This window comes from Hordeum vulgare, chromosome 5H (assembly GCF_904849725.1).
Source record: "Hordeum vulgare subsp. vulgare chromosome 5H, MorexV3_pseudomolecules_assembly, whole genome shotgun sequence".
NCBI lineage: Eukaryota > Viridiplantae > Streptophyta > Magnoliopsida > Poales > Poaceae > Hordeum > Hordeum vulgare.
In genome coordinates, this window is record NC_058522.1 from 563,993,766 (window position 1) to 564,008,378 (window position 14,613).

The window sequence follows — 14,613 nt, forward strand, 5'->3', positions numbered from 1 at the left end:
CGTCAATATGCAACTCTTTGCATATTGAACTTCCCTTAATGTGTAGTGTTTGATTGCGTGAATTGTCATGCCGTGCCTTGCATGTTTTCAGCTTCTCATGCATCATTTGTGTCGTGCATCGTGTGGTGAATATCGTGTGTTGATTCTTGTTTCCGGTTTTCCCCGTCTGGATAGAGTCCGCAAGCGTGTCCGATGTGAGGACCCGTTCGACTACGTCGGTTCGTCTGCTTCACGGAGTTGCTCTTCTTCCAAGCGGGATCTCAGGCAAGATGATCATTTCCCCAGATACCATTACTATCATTGCCATGCTAGTTTATCGCTTCTATCGTTTATGTCTCGTTGCCTACCACCTGTTAAATTTAGCCTCTCAACAATGCCATGAAAACATTCAACCTGTTCAACCTAGCAAACCATTGATTGGCTATGTTACTGCTTGCTTAACCCTGTTGATAGCGTTGCTAGTTGCAGGTGCAGATGCTTCCATGTGAAAGCATGGGTTCCTTGATATATCACCATATTAAATGCTATCTAATTTAATGCACCTATATACTTGGTAAAAGGTGGAAGGCTCGGCCTTTCTAGCCTGGTGTTTTGTTCCACCTTTGCCCCCTTAGTTTCCGGCTACCGGTGTTATGTTCCATATTTGAGCGCTCCTAACATGATCGGGGTTGTTATGGGGACCCCCTTGATAATTCGTTTTTGATTAAGACTGGTCTGGCAAGGCCCAACTTTGGTACTACATTTGCCTAAACACCTAATAAAATTGCATAGGGACTTTCCGGACCCCGAGGATAATTTAATCAACCCCCGGGCCAGTGCTCCTCATGAGTGTTGGTCCAAATTGGCAGACTACGGGGCCACCGCGGGGCAACCCGAGGTTTGGTACTCCTAGTGTGACCCATCCGTGGTGTCCTGAGAACGAGGTACGCGACTCCTATCGGGATCATCGACACGTCGGGCAGCCTTGCTGGATTAGTTTTACCTTTGACGAAATATCTTGTGCATCGGGATTTCGGTGATGCTTTGGGTAATCTCAGAGTTGAGGTTTTCCACTAGGGAATCCGACGAGATCGCGAGCTTCGTGATTGAGGATTTCTATGCGGCTTGTGGTAATTTGTGATGGACTAGTTGGAGCACACCTGCAGGGTTAAATCTTTCGGAAAGCCGTGCCCGCGGTTATGTGGCAACGTGGAAGCTTTGTTTAACACTGGTTCTAGATAACTTGAAGTTAACTTAATTAAAATTGGCCAACCGTGTGCGTAACCGTGACTGTCTCTTTCGTGAGTTCCTTCTCCGATCGAGGACACGGTGGGGTTATGTCTGACGTAGGTAGGTGTTCAGGATCATTCATTTGATCATCAGTAGTTCACGTCCGCTATGCGTAGATCTCCCCCCTCTTATTTCTGGTACTCGTAAGTTAGCCACCATATACATGCTTAGCTGCTGCTGCAACCTCACCACTTAACCATACCTCACCCATTAAGCTTTGCTAGTCTTGATACCTTTGGAAATGAGATTGATGAGTCCCCTGTGGCTCACAGATTACTACAAGACCAGTTGCAGGTTCAGGTAAAGGTTACATGACGCGAGCGCATTGATTGTTCGTTTGGAGTTGCCTCTTCTTCTTCTTCTTCATCGATCTAGGATGGGTTCCAGGCCGGCAGCCTGGGATGGCAAGGATGGACGTCGTTCTTCTTTTGTCGTTTGTTTTCGTCCGTAGTCGGACCCTGCTCTTACTCTTGATGATTATGTAATGTACTGGTGTGACTCTGATGTAGCTTGTGGCGAGTGTAAGCCAACTCTTTATATATCTCTTCTTTTCAGTACACGTACTTGTAACGATATCCATTCTTGCGACACGACGAGATGCGCTTCTATCCCTGACGAGGCCCTCGAGCCAAATCGAGGATAGGGTCGCATCTTGTGCGTGACAAGTTGGTATCAGAGCCCGTACCGACCTAGGAGCCCCCTTGATTGATCGAACTTGGCCGAGTCGAGTCTAGTGAAAAACTATTTGAGTTTAGTTATATATCGGAGAGTAGGATTCTTTTTTCTCCTCTTCTATGCTCTGGTGAGGAATCTTGACGTAATATTTTAATTCTACTTCTCTCCTCACTCAAATTTTTTTTTAGGATCACGCGGATATTTTTGGAATCTATATGATGCCGATGTGACGGAGTTCTGTCTTGGTGCCTCCTGTCTGACTTGATTTTCTTCCGGGGAGTTGAGCTCCAGGGGATTCTCGAGCACATCGTTATCATTCAGATTTCTTAGTATCTCAGAATGAAGGATGTTCGTAATTGCTTCAATACTAGTGGTGGCGAGATAACCCCGATGTCCCCAGTACTGGTGCAGATTGTTCGGGAGTACTGCCATACTTTGTATCGTTGTGATCACGAGGGTCTGTTGTAGATGAAGGTCCGAGATTCTGGTTGTGTGTTGACGGATGTGATACAAGTGACGGTTTACTATAGGAGTTGTGTGATATTACTCCTTGTATCCGTGTACCAGATTGCATGACCAGATATTTCGGGAATTCATAGGTGGGAATTCAAGTAGTTACTTATAGGACATTCTTCCAACAAATGCATGATGTTAGGTTGGGGTTCGACATCTAGTGGATTCGTTTGTTCACGGTCGACTTACAGCAGTACACGTTGTGTCTTAAAGGGTCCTTGTAGCTTGCTACGACTCGGGGACGCTCCGTATGTCGGGTGCACTGCCTTGCACTTGATGGCTACTGTAAAATCGAGCCCATGCGATCATGTCCATGAAAATATCGGACGAAATCTTTCTCATGAGTTTGTTCTGGCTAATTGCAAGCCGCACCCTTTGTTTTGTTTTAATATGGTAATTCAAGTTGCTTCGATGTCAAGTGGCGATTTCAGATCTTTCCTAATCTGTGTTCTCATATTTTCATGTGAGAATGCAAATTCTTTTGCTCAATCAATTGTCATATCAATTCTTGTCAACCGGAGTCATTGTATCAATTCTTTCCAACCGGTGTGCTTCTCTTCAGTGAATTCGATCCTCTCTAATTTTTTTGCACATCATTCTCTCAATTCTTTCCGGAGTTCATCTCATCTGTCTCAAGTTGTCTTTGTTTTTCCCCACCCTCCCACCCTTTTTCTCAGTGATTCAATTTTCATCCAAGAGTTTTCTTTTCATTGTGCTTCCGGTGTCTGTTCTTTCTCTCTTACCTGGTGAATTTAATTCAGTTGTTCGTGTCATCATATCCTTTTCATCCTTGTAATTCTTTCCTATGTTGGAAATTTTTATCAGTCTATCTTCTAGTTATTCATTTATCTCTATTCTTTCCGGAGCGTTGAAGATATCCCAGTTGTTTCTTGTTATCAATTCCTTCAATTATTTCGAGGTGCTACCTCATCTAGTTCTCTTCATACCGGTGCAATAACAATCTTTCTAGCAATCTTTTCTAACGGTGGTTTCTTTGAGTGGGCCCTTAACCCACAGGTTCCTTCCCAGGATCTTTCCTAGCTTTTTTAATCTTTTCCCGGAGATCATTAATTCTTTTCAGCCTTGACGTAAGTATGATTTCATCAGTCATATTCCTTCTCCAAGTTCGATTCGAATTAATTCATTCTTTGGCTCAACCTTTCATTCTACATTATTCCGGAGTGTCTCATTAATTCTTGGTGTTGCTCTTGTCATCATTCTCAGCTTGTAATCCGAAGGAGTGTTTTCTCTCGAATCTTGGTTCATTCTCTTGCAGATTCATCATTTCAGCTTTGTGGCATTATCTTATTTGTTCCAATCATGAGTGATCCCTTCTTGCTATCCGGTGCTTTTCTGAGTTGTTTTCTTTTTCGATCCTCCGAAGGCCATCATTTTAGAAGATTCTTCGTTCTCAGCTTTCAGCTGTCATCCTCAATTCGTCTCCATTGTTGTCTCTTCGTTCGTCTCTCGATTATCCGGTGCCTTGTTCAAGTTTTCTCTCAGGTGGCTCGTGAGCTCTTCATTCTCATGTGTCTCCATGCTTCCTTGGTATTTCCCATTCGGTTGTGAATTCTTACCGGTACTTCCTTCAATTTTGCTTCAAGTGGTGCTTATCTCTTTATCTCTTCAAGGTTCTTTGAAGAAGAATAAGTCATATACTAAATCCGTTGCTAGTCATCAATTAAACTTGATGAATGATTAGCATAATATAATTCTTGTTCTTGTTCATAGTAATCTGAATTCTTCTTCCGGAGTGGCTCGTGATATCAATTCCTTTGCTCTAGTGTTCTTATATTTTTTTTCCGGAGTTCCAAGTTCTTTTAGTATCTCTTTGTGAGGCTTCGTCTAAATCTGGTCAGGTCATAATCTTATTCTTTTCTTCCTTGATATCTTTGCATCATTCTTTTGTATACGGTGGTCCGTCATGGTGGTTTTCAAGGATGTGATTCATTCTCAAGTGTTCTTCAAGATTCTTGATTGGAGAACCTCAAGTATCGTTTCTCTTGCATCTTCTAGTGCATTTGTTCTTCCTTTATCCTTTGAGGTGGTATTATAGCCTTCTTGTTAGTGTAGGAGTCTCGAAGAGTTTTCCTTTCAAGAATGAGATAATTAAACCCACCAATTCTATGATCATGAGATATTTTCAACCCATGATTTCTTCATTGAGCTATCTTGGTTTGGATTTCACCTAAAGCTTTTCCTATGGATTGTTGCTATCGTGGTGCTTGTCATTAATCCAAGTTCTCAATGTATCCTCTCGGTGTAAGAAGTTTTCATATCTTTGCTTTCATCTATCCTTGGTTCTTGTAGTGGTTGGTTGTCACCTCATAGATGTTGAGATGATTTTCATAAGCCCACTACTGTCTTGTTCTTTTCGTTGTTGTTTTTTTACAACAACTCCATCCAATTCTTCTTACAAGGATGCTTGCCAAGTTCATTGGAGTTAGTAGTTGTCATTCTTACTTCATACTCATCTTCCGTTTGAGCTAGTTCCTATTCTATTGTTTCGGAGGCATTGTGATATTGCTCTTTTGGGTCAATCTTGTTATTCTGTCAAGATCATGGTGTTCCCTTGCTCTATTTACTTGTTTGTTGTGAATATTGTCTATTTCTTCCACCTTTCCGAATTTTTTTGTCCCATTTTCCTACCGAAGTGCTGCCGAAATTTTCCGTAAATTCTGGCTTCTTTCTCATGTCATTCCTCATCTCCTTGCAACCTTTCAAGGATTGTTGGTTTCACTCTTTTGTCAAAGAAGCGACTAAGTTGTTACCTCTTGTTCCTTCTCACCCTCTCCCCCTTTCATTCTTGGATCTCGGGGCGAGATCCTCTTGTAGTGTAGGAGAGTTGTGACAGCCCGAGGCCGACGTTCCAGATGGTTCCCCTCTCTTTCCGTTTTCGTCGTGTGGCTTATTTTATTTGTCGTATCATCATCGCATCATGCGCATCATCTGCATTGCATCGCCACCTCCGTTGCCGCCCGTTTTCAAAACTTGCATCCGTTAGTAGTTGCCGGTTCTCGTCGTTGTTCGTTCCGAGCCTAACCGCACACGCACGCGCCCGCGGCACCGTCGAAACCCTGTTTCAAAAGTATGTTTATAACTTTCTCTGATCGAGGTGAAACTTGGCACGCGATCGCGATTAGATATAGCTGGGCCGCCTGTCGAATTTCATCGCGATCGGAGACCATCTGGTACCCGAACGATCGACCATAGCGGCACCGTATTCGGTCTACCGTCGGACGTCTGTCAGTGTTTTAAAATCCGTGCCGCGCCGCCCGTTTCCCCTCTCGTCTCCGGACATCTACACAACGCAGCCACTTAGCACGTCCCGCGTTCGGAATTGTTCAATTCCGACCGCGCGGTTGAAACGGGGGCGAAAAACCGCTAAATCTAGCCCCCCCATTTGTTATAAATAGACCCCCTCCTAAATTTTAGGTAGCTAACCCTAGCCACCTCGGGATCCGCACCGTCCCGAAACCCTAGCCGCCCCGAGCCTGCCCTCTCTCTCCTCCCTGCGCCGCCGGCCCGCTAGGCCCAAATCGGGCCCGGCCGAGCCCATCCGCTGTCGCCGCCTTGCCCGAGCTCCTTGCAGCTCCTCTCCAACGCCGCGCCACCGCCGGCCAGCAGCCGCCGCTGCCGGAGCGCGCCGTCCTCGGCCCCTGTGTGTCCCCGGCCGCCTCAGCCCCTCCAGTCACCACCGGTACCACCTCGCCCCGTCGCCCGAGCTGCCATGGCCACCCCAAGCTCGCAAACATTGCCCGAGCCCGGGATCTGGCGCCTCCTCTACGGATCCGGTCGATCCCGTCTCAGCAAGCCATCCCCGACCTCGGGCGCCTGGGTCCCGCCGGATCTTCCACCCCGAGCCCCACCATGGCGTCCTGCACCCCCGCGCCCGACGGCCGCCGCCATGGCTTGCGCCGCTCGGCCAGAAGAACGGCGAGCGCCAGCGCCTCGCTCTCCTGTTGCGCGCCTGGGCCACCTTCGCGCTTGGGCCGCACCAACTGCTCGCGAACTGGGCCCCGCGCCGGCCCGGGCCACCTCGGCCCACCCCCGCGCCAGCGCCGTCCCGCGTTGACCTCCAGCGCCCAGAGGCCTGCCCCTCCAGCCCGCTCCTGGGCCGGCCTCCCGCCGCCAGGCGCCAGGCCAGCTGGCCCAGCTGGTGCCCCCCCGAGGCCCGAGCCGGTCTGCCTCCTGTCGGCCTCCTTCCTGACCGGGCCAGGCCCACAAGGTGAGCAGCCTCCCCCCTTCCTCTATCCCTCGCCCGTGGCAGTATTTAGTTGTCTTGCGCTCAATGCCATGTGTAGATTCGGCCCGTTAGCCTTTTTCTTATTTTGCGATATAATTAAAATTCCAGAGATATACGTATATGAAAACGTTCGTAGATTTTAATCCGTAAGTCGGATCGCGATGAATTATATATGTATTTGGCGTAGAATTTCGTGTAGTATCCGTTTTTACAACTTGCATAAATGTTTGACGTAGTTTAACATGCCAACGGCCTTGTTTAGCATGCTGTCCTAATAGGTTTCGACCCGTATTTATTTCTCGTGCGTGTCCGGACTGCCCATATGCCATGACAGAAAAACCTATGTTTTAGGGGCTATTTTTCCATGTTTTTTAGACCAGTCATTTGTATTTTTGTGTGTGTGGATTGCCGGTAGTTTATTTTCCCGTATATAGGTTATTTTTCCGTATTAATGTGTGGCATTATATTGAGTTGCAAACCCCACATATTTTATATGTTTCCGGGGGATTTTTCTGTGCAATTAGTTTTAGCTTTTGAGGAAGTTAGTTCGCGAGATATTTTGTCGTGATGCCCTTTTGTTTAATTCGTAGGATTTATTCCGTGCCTCGTTTAAATTAGTTGTCAACTAGGGAGTTCTTCTTAGATATTTTGTTTAGCCCCTGGTATTTTGGTTGCAATAGAAATGCATGTTTAGGTGTGTTTTGATTGCCCTCAAGTTGCTAGAAACAGTGCTGTTTTAGAGGAGCTGAAATATTTCTAAGTCTGGAATCTGTTATATTTTGTTGCTGTCTTGTCTTGCTTGCATCTTGTGATCTGTAGCTCTTTTGAGGTTGGTCCAATAGAGTTAGTTGTACCCCTTGTGTTTCTCTAGCATGCTGTGAAGTTTCATGCCATTTGGAGTCCTGTAGCTATAGGTTTTTCGGTTGTCAATATAGCTTCAGATCGAAAACTGCACTTTCATGAGGGGTTATTTTCACTAAGTCTGAAATAGTGTGTGAGATGCCATTTTGTGTCTTCGTGTCGTAGTGCTCCTTGCTTCCATGCTGGTTGTTGTTAGTTGTTCGTAGTATAGCATCTTGCCCTCTTCCGTGCCATGCCTTGCTTGTGCATATCGGAGTTGTGTAGCCGTAGTTGTGGGGCGTAGAATATGCTAGATGGGTGTTTTTGGCAGATTGTAGTGATTTCTTGTTTTGCTCGTAGATGTTGAACCGTAGCTCCGATTTGATCGTGTCCTACATGAAACTTGCTTAGAATCTCGTGAAGTTTCATTTTTTCTTGCTGGTTGCATGTGATGAAGTGCTCGTAGCCGCCGTTGCACACATTTTGCATTCATGCCATCATATCTTGCGGTGTCCGTATCTTTTGATCTGTAGCTCCTTTGGAGATGTTCCTTATGTGTAGATTGCTTGCCATGACGCGTAGAATCACGTGAACCTATTTGTTTTGCGGTTTAACAACCAATAAAATGCATTAGTTCAGATCTAGACAGAATTGTAAATTAACACGTGTGGTCATTTCGGAGGTGTTATATGTCATTTCCGACCTCACTTAAAATGCCTAGATAAGTAGTTTAATTACGCTTCACCTCTTGCCATGCTTAATCACATTTAATATTGCCGTGTACCTAATCGGGATAGCACTAAATAAATAGACGTGGAGTACCGTCAATATGCAACTCTTTGCATATTGAACTTCACTTAATGTGTAGTGTTTGATTGCGTGAATTGTCATGCCGTGCCTTGCATGTTTTCAGCTTCTCATGCATCATTTGTGTCGTGCATCGTGTGGTGAATATCGTGTGTTGATTCTTGTTTCCGGTTTTCCCCGTCTCGATAGAGTCCGCAAGCGTGTCGGATGTGAAGACCCGTTCGACTACGTCGGTTCGTCTGCTTCACGGAGTTGTTCTTCTTCCAAGCGGGATCTCAGGCAAGATGATCATTTCCCCAGATACCATTACTATCATTGCCATGCTAGTTTATCGCTTCTATCGTTTATGTCTTGTTGCCTACCACCTGTTAAATTCAGCCTCTCAACAATGCCATGAAAACATTCAATATGTTCAACCTAGCAAACCACTGATTGGCTATGTTACTGCTTCCTTAACCCTGTTGATAGTGTTGCTAATTGCAGGTGCAGATGCTTCCATGTGAAAGCATGGGTTCCTTGATATATCACCATATTAAATGCTATCTAATTTAATGCACCTATATACTTGGTAAAAGGTGGAAGGCTCGGCCTTTCTAGCCTGGTGTTTTGTTCCACCTTTGCCCCCTTAGTTTCCGGCTACTGGTGTTATGTTCCATATTTGAGCGCTCCTAACACGATCGGGGTTGTTATGGGGACCCCCTTGATAATTCGTTTTTGATTAAGACTGGTATGGCAAGGCCCAACTTTGGTACTACATTTGCCTAAACACCTAATAAAATTGCATAGGGACTTTTCGGACCCCGAGGATAATTGAATCAACCCCCGGGCCAGTGCTCCTCATGAGTGTTGGTCCAAATTGGCAGACTACGGGGCCACCGCGGGGCAACCCGAGGTTTGGTACTCCTAGTGTGACCCATCTGTCGTGTCCTGAGAACGAGGTACGCGACTCCTATCGGGATCGTCGACACGTCAGGCGGCCTTGCTGGATTAGTTTTACCTTTGACGAAATATCTTGTGCATCGGGATTCCGGTGATGCTTTGGGTAATCTCAGAGTTGAGGTTTTCCACTCGGGAATCCGACGAGACGCGAGCTTCGTGATTGAGGATTTCTATGTGGCTTGTGGTAATTTGTGATGGACTAGTTGGAGCACCCCTGCAGGGTTACATCTTTCGGAAAGTCGTGCCCGCGGTTATGTGGCAAGGTGGAAGCTTTATTTAACACTGGTACTAGATAACTTGAAGTTAACTTAATTAAAATTGGCCAACTGTGTGCGTAACCGTGACTGTCTCTTTCGTGAGTTCCTTCTCCGATCGAGGACACGGTGGGGTTATGTCTGACGTAGGTAGGTGTTCAGGATCATTCATTTGATCATCAGTAGTTCACGTCCGCTATGCGTAGATCTTCCCCCTCTTATTTGTGGTACTCATAAGTTAGCCACCATATACATGCTTAGCCGCTGCTGCAACCTCACCACTTAACCATACCTCACCCATTAAGCTTTGCTAGTCTTGATACCTTTGGAAATGAGATTGCTGAGTCCCCTGTGGCTCACAGATTACTACAACACTAGTTGCAGGTTCAGGTAAAGGTTACATGACGCGAGCGCGTTGATTGTTCATTTTGAGTTGCCTCTTCTTCTTCTTCTTCTTCATCGATCTAGGATGGGTTCCAGGCCGGCAGCCTGGGATGGCAAGGATGGACGTCGTTCTTCTTTTCTCGTTTGTTTTCGTTCGTAGTCGGACCCTGCTCTTACTCTTGATGATTATGTAATGTACTGGTGTGACTCTGATGTAGCTTGTGGCGAGTGTAAGCCAACTCTTTATATATCTCTTCTTTTCGGTACACGTACTTGTAACGATATCCATTCTTGCGACACGACGAGATGCGCTTCTATCCCTGACGAGGCCCTCGAGCCAAATCGAGGATAGGGTCGCATCTTGGGCCTGACAAATGGCCGGATGCTAGCGTATATATAGCACAGCTTGGTGCACATATGCGGAGGAACTATTAATTGCTAGAGAGATTCGTAGGCATGGATAGGATTACCCTTTATTTCTTTCCAAAGATATTATTTGGCCTTCCGCGCGAATGGATTTGTTACTCTTTATTTCTTTCCAAAGATAGTGTTTCATTCGAATGGTTTGATCCCCTTAATATATTTTAAAGATCGGACTGCTGATCCCTTGCTTTCTATCAGACCCCGAGATGACTGTAGAATTAACATGCTATTCATCCAATCTGATACAATTGCTAAGCGCTGACCGCCGAGTTATATATACTACTAATAAAAAATCAAACGTAAACTTTCCTAGGTACACACAGCTATTACCCCCACAAAAACAAACACCAATCAGCACCACAGAATTAGCCAACAAATAAATATCTAACGGCTCTCTACCATCCACGCAGAACCACAGTGTGCATTTAGCAATTAAAGTTAGGCTGACCGTGCTCCACCTTCCTACAGAGAAAAAGAGGAGAACATGCCCAGCAACGTCCCCTGTAATCACGGGACCATCCAGCCACCAGGATCACGGGCGACGTTGACATTGGAGATTGGCATGCCCCCTCCCCCTCCTCTTCCCCGCCGCCCCCCTTCCCGTCCTCCGCGCGGAGTCCTGACTTGGGGCGGCGCGATGGCGGTGACGGCCGGGGCGGCCGGGAGATCGTGTGGGAGATCGCGGCCATGGGCGCCGCCGACCTGGCCGCCGCCACGGAGCTGCTGCAGGCCGACTGCCTCCGCCTCGCGCGCAAGGTGTCCCTGCTCACGCACCTCGTTGCCGAGGTCGCCAAGGCGGCGGGGGAGGACGGCGTGGCCGAACCCGAGGCGACGGCCTGGGTGGCCGACATGCTCCGGGCGCCGCTGCGGGTCGAGATGGGCACCCGCCGCCCCCTTGTCCTCCAGATGGTCCACGACCCCACCGCCCTCGATCCCCGCTGCCGCTTCCAGGTGCGTGACGCGCTTCACGTCTTCTAGGGTTTCCCCCCCTTCGTTCCCCTCACAGATCGTCCTCTTCTTGGACGGCCGTGATCTCTAACGACTACGAAGCACAGGACGTCCTTGACGACAAGGAGGACTCTGCTTGGTGCACGGTCGACGGCGGTGCCTCCTTGGCAAAGGGAGCCAACAGGGAGAGGTTAGCGAGGAACGCATCAACGAAGGACGATGGCTGCCCTTCGCCTCCGGGGAGCACGTCGATGAACGACGGCGACGGAGGCGGGGGCAGCGAGAAGACGTCGAGGTCGTCGGACAGCAGGCAGGAGGAGTTGAGGAGGAACCTCGACGACGTCGCCGGGCTAACCAGCCTCTTCTCTGAAGTCCCAGCAGGAGCGGTGGTGCTGTTCTTCTTCTTCTTGCTGCCTTGGCGTGCATCCCCACCCATCCCCGTCCGCCTCCCGCGGCCTCGGCCTCCGCCGGTCCACTCGGCCGCAGCGGTGCCGTGCTCTACCCCACCTACGCGCGGTTGCCGGCGACTACCGCCCCCGGAGGTGGCGTCTACTCCCTGGGCATGCTCCTGCTGGAGCTGCTCACTAGCAAGCCCCTGACGCACGCGTCCCTGCAGGAGGCGATGGCGGCATGTCCAGCATAGCAGCATCTGCAGGACGGTGGTGGCGGAGAGAAAAGGGAGGAGAGGAAGGAGATGGGAGGCCGTAGGGAGAGGTGTGGTGTGGTGTGATCTTGCTGCTGCTGCTCGCCGGCCATTAGCTAGGGTGGCTTCAGGTGCACGGAGGTGTCAGTGGCAACTTGGGTCGTCCAATTGACACCTGAATCGTCAGGTGAAACAGAGCATGTCTGAACCTGGTCTACTCTTTTTTTCTTCATTTGCTGAAAGGTGATATCGAATCTTCTCTCATCTTGTTTTTTATCGAACTGAACTAGCACTGCAATGTGTCACTAGGCAATCCTACTCCAGACTGTATGTTCTCTGATGGGTTGACAGCTAACGGGAGAGGATTCCCACACTTTGCATGTGGTTACTTATCTGAACACGCTTTGCATGTGGGCTTCAGGTGCACGGAGGTGTCATGTGACAATTGTTATGCCAGCCACTCTTGCTTAGGTTTTGAATGTTCCTTAATCCATTCTTTCGTGCACATTTCAAATCTTCACCACATTAATCAGTAGTCTTACCAATGTTCGTTTTCTCTCTGTATCATCAGTATTCGAAGATCATACAGAATCCTTCGTATTCTGAGCTTCAGAAAGCAGCAAGTCAGGGTAGGCGATGCACTTGGGAAAAGCTCTCTGCCATCAGGGCAAACTGTGCTATTGATCTTGCATTAGATGAATGTGTTGCCCTCCTGAACCACATGCGTAGGCTGAAGAGAAGTGCAGAAAGAGCAGCCGCTTCACAAGGATATGGTGCTACAATTAGACTCTGTCCATCTAGAAGGATTCCGTAATGGAATCTCATAGCAAGAGAAAATTCAACTGGTTCTCTCGATGAGGAGTTGCTCACATCTCCCACTTTTACAAGCCATCAAGCAGTTGGAGGAACTGCTGGGCCATCTAACAGAAATCACCATCTCCAACATAGTATACATGATAGCAGTGACAGTGAATCTGAGAGTATAGACTTGAACTCATGGACGAGAAGTGGTGGCCCTCTCATGAGGACAGCCTCGGCTAATAAATTCATCAGCTTTGTTCAGAACCTTGAGATTGACCCAGAATTCAGAATAATATCACCAAAGGGAAGTGAAGGTGATATTTTGACACCGAATAGTAACTTGTTTGCTGGTCACCCAATTGGTAGAGAGCCAGTTGATAATCATCCAAGGCCTGTTACTCCTGGTAGGACCTCAGGCAATACAGGTTCCGATCCTCATGATACACCTGTTCCTAGGTCTCCATTTGGTCTTTCCGCGAGTATCATGGTCCCTGAAGGTGACTTGTTGCAACCTAAAAAGATTGAGAATGGTATTTTATTCAATGTTGTCAGAAGGGATACTCTCCTAGCGTCTACTGGTGGAATTGAACCTCATGGATCTTCACAGGAAGCAGATGTGGAAACTGTACCGACCGTGTGCCTTTATGGTGCTTCGGATGACGACGACAACATGGAACTGAATGCCGATGATGAAGAGTTATCTGATCGTGGAGATCGGAGATATTCAGTTGCAGGAAATCTAGATTCGTCCGCTTCCATGGATTGTCAAGCTGAAGCAAGTACTACTCGATCAGAAGCTCCATCTCTCTTTGATATCTATGTGGAGATTCCTACCATCTTATTATTGGAGATGGCCAGTTACAGTTTCATCTAAACAATGAGGTTTGAAACTTTTGCAGGGCCTAGATTTGAGAATGCTGGAGTCTGTAGACATTCACATACCATCATATTGGGGGTCTGTAGTCCGGTCTTATATTTCTTACCCTGAGCATTATGTACTATCTCACATGTTCATTTAAATTGTACCATCTTATTTGTTGTCTGATTTTTGTTTGTTTATAATAATACAGGGAGAGATAAGGAAGTACTAATTTGTTATGGCTTTATTTATGCCGCTCTGGTGGTACACTCGCTTTGCCTATCCACTGAGAAACGAGGATGGTGGATTCAAAATTTCATAGTTTCTTGCGTACCTGAGTTCTCAATTTTATCTAAATGTTGTATAGTATTTGTGTTGATGCGTTTGTTCTTGTATATGCATTCTCACACATATGGTCCTTTATATTCACATTTATTGACACTTATTTTGATGTGTTATTATTTTCTCTCATTACTTTTGTGTTGCTTCCTAGACTTTTTTGAAGAACAAATATTAAATTCTGAATTCATTTGAGACCTTGCCATCTTTATAATGAATAATCTATAAGAGAGTGTTCATACCATGTGTCTCTTCACACTTACTTTGTGGGGTTTAGACTGTTTTAGGTCAATGAAGTGGTTATGATATATTTGAGAACACAATTCAAATCTGAAATTTTGAGAACACAATTTTTAGAACTGTGGCATTACAAAATACGAGTAGTTGTTTCGATTGAGGATTAAAGTAGAGGCATTGCTAAAATTTTAATATAAAAAGCAATTTATAAATTATTCGGTTAGTCGTGCGTTGCACGTGCATGCTAACTAGTTTCCCATAATAATCGATCCTAAGTATAAATAGCACGCCCTCCCGCTGATTCTACTAAATAACCGCGCTTCCAGAAATTAGGTTAATTGTTCAAGTATAAGCCTTGATTGCTTCCAACAAACAAATACAAAAATAATGCTTCCCACTTATTATGGATTTGCTTCCAATAAACAGATAAAGAAAA

General features: G+C 46.6%; 1 pseudogene; it reads left to right on the forward strand.

The window, feature by feature from the left end:
- The first annotated feature begins 11,860 nt into the window (after window positions 1–11,860).
- On the forward strand, window positions 11,861–13,616 carry LOC123397323 (annotated as a pseudogene).
- The last annotated feature ends 997 nt before the right edge of the window (window positions 13,617–14,613 follow it).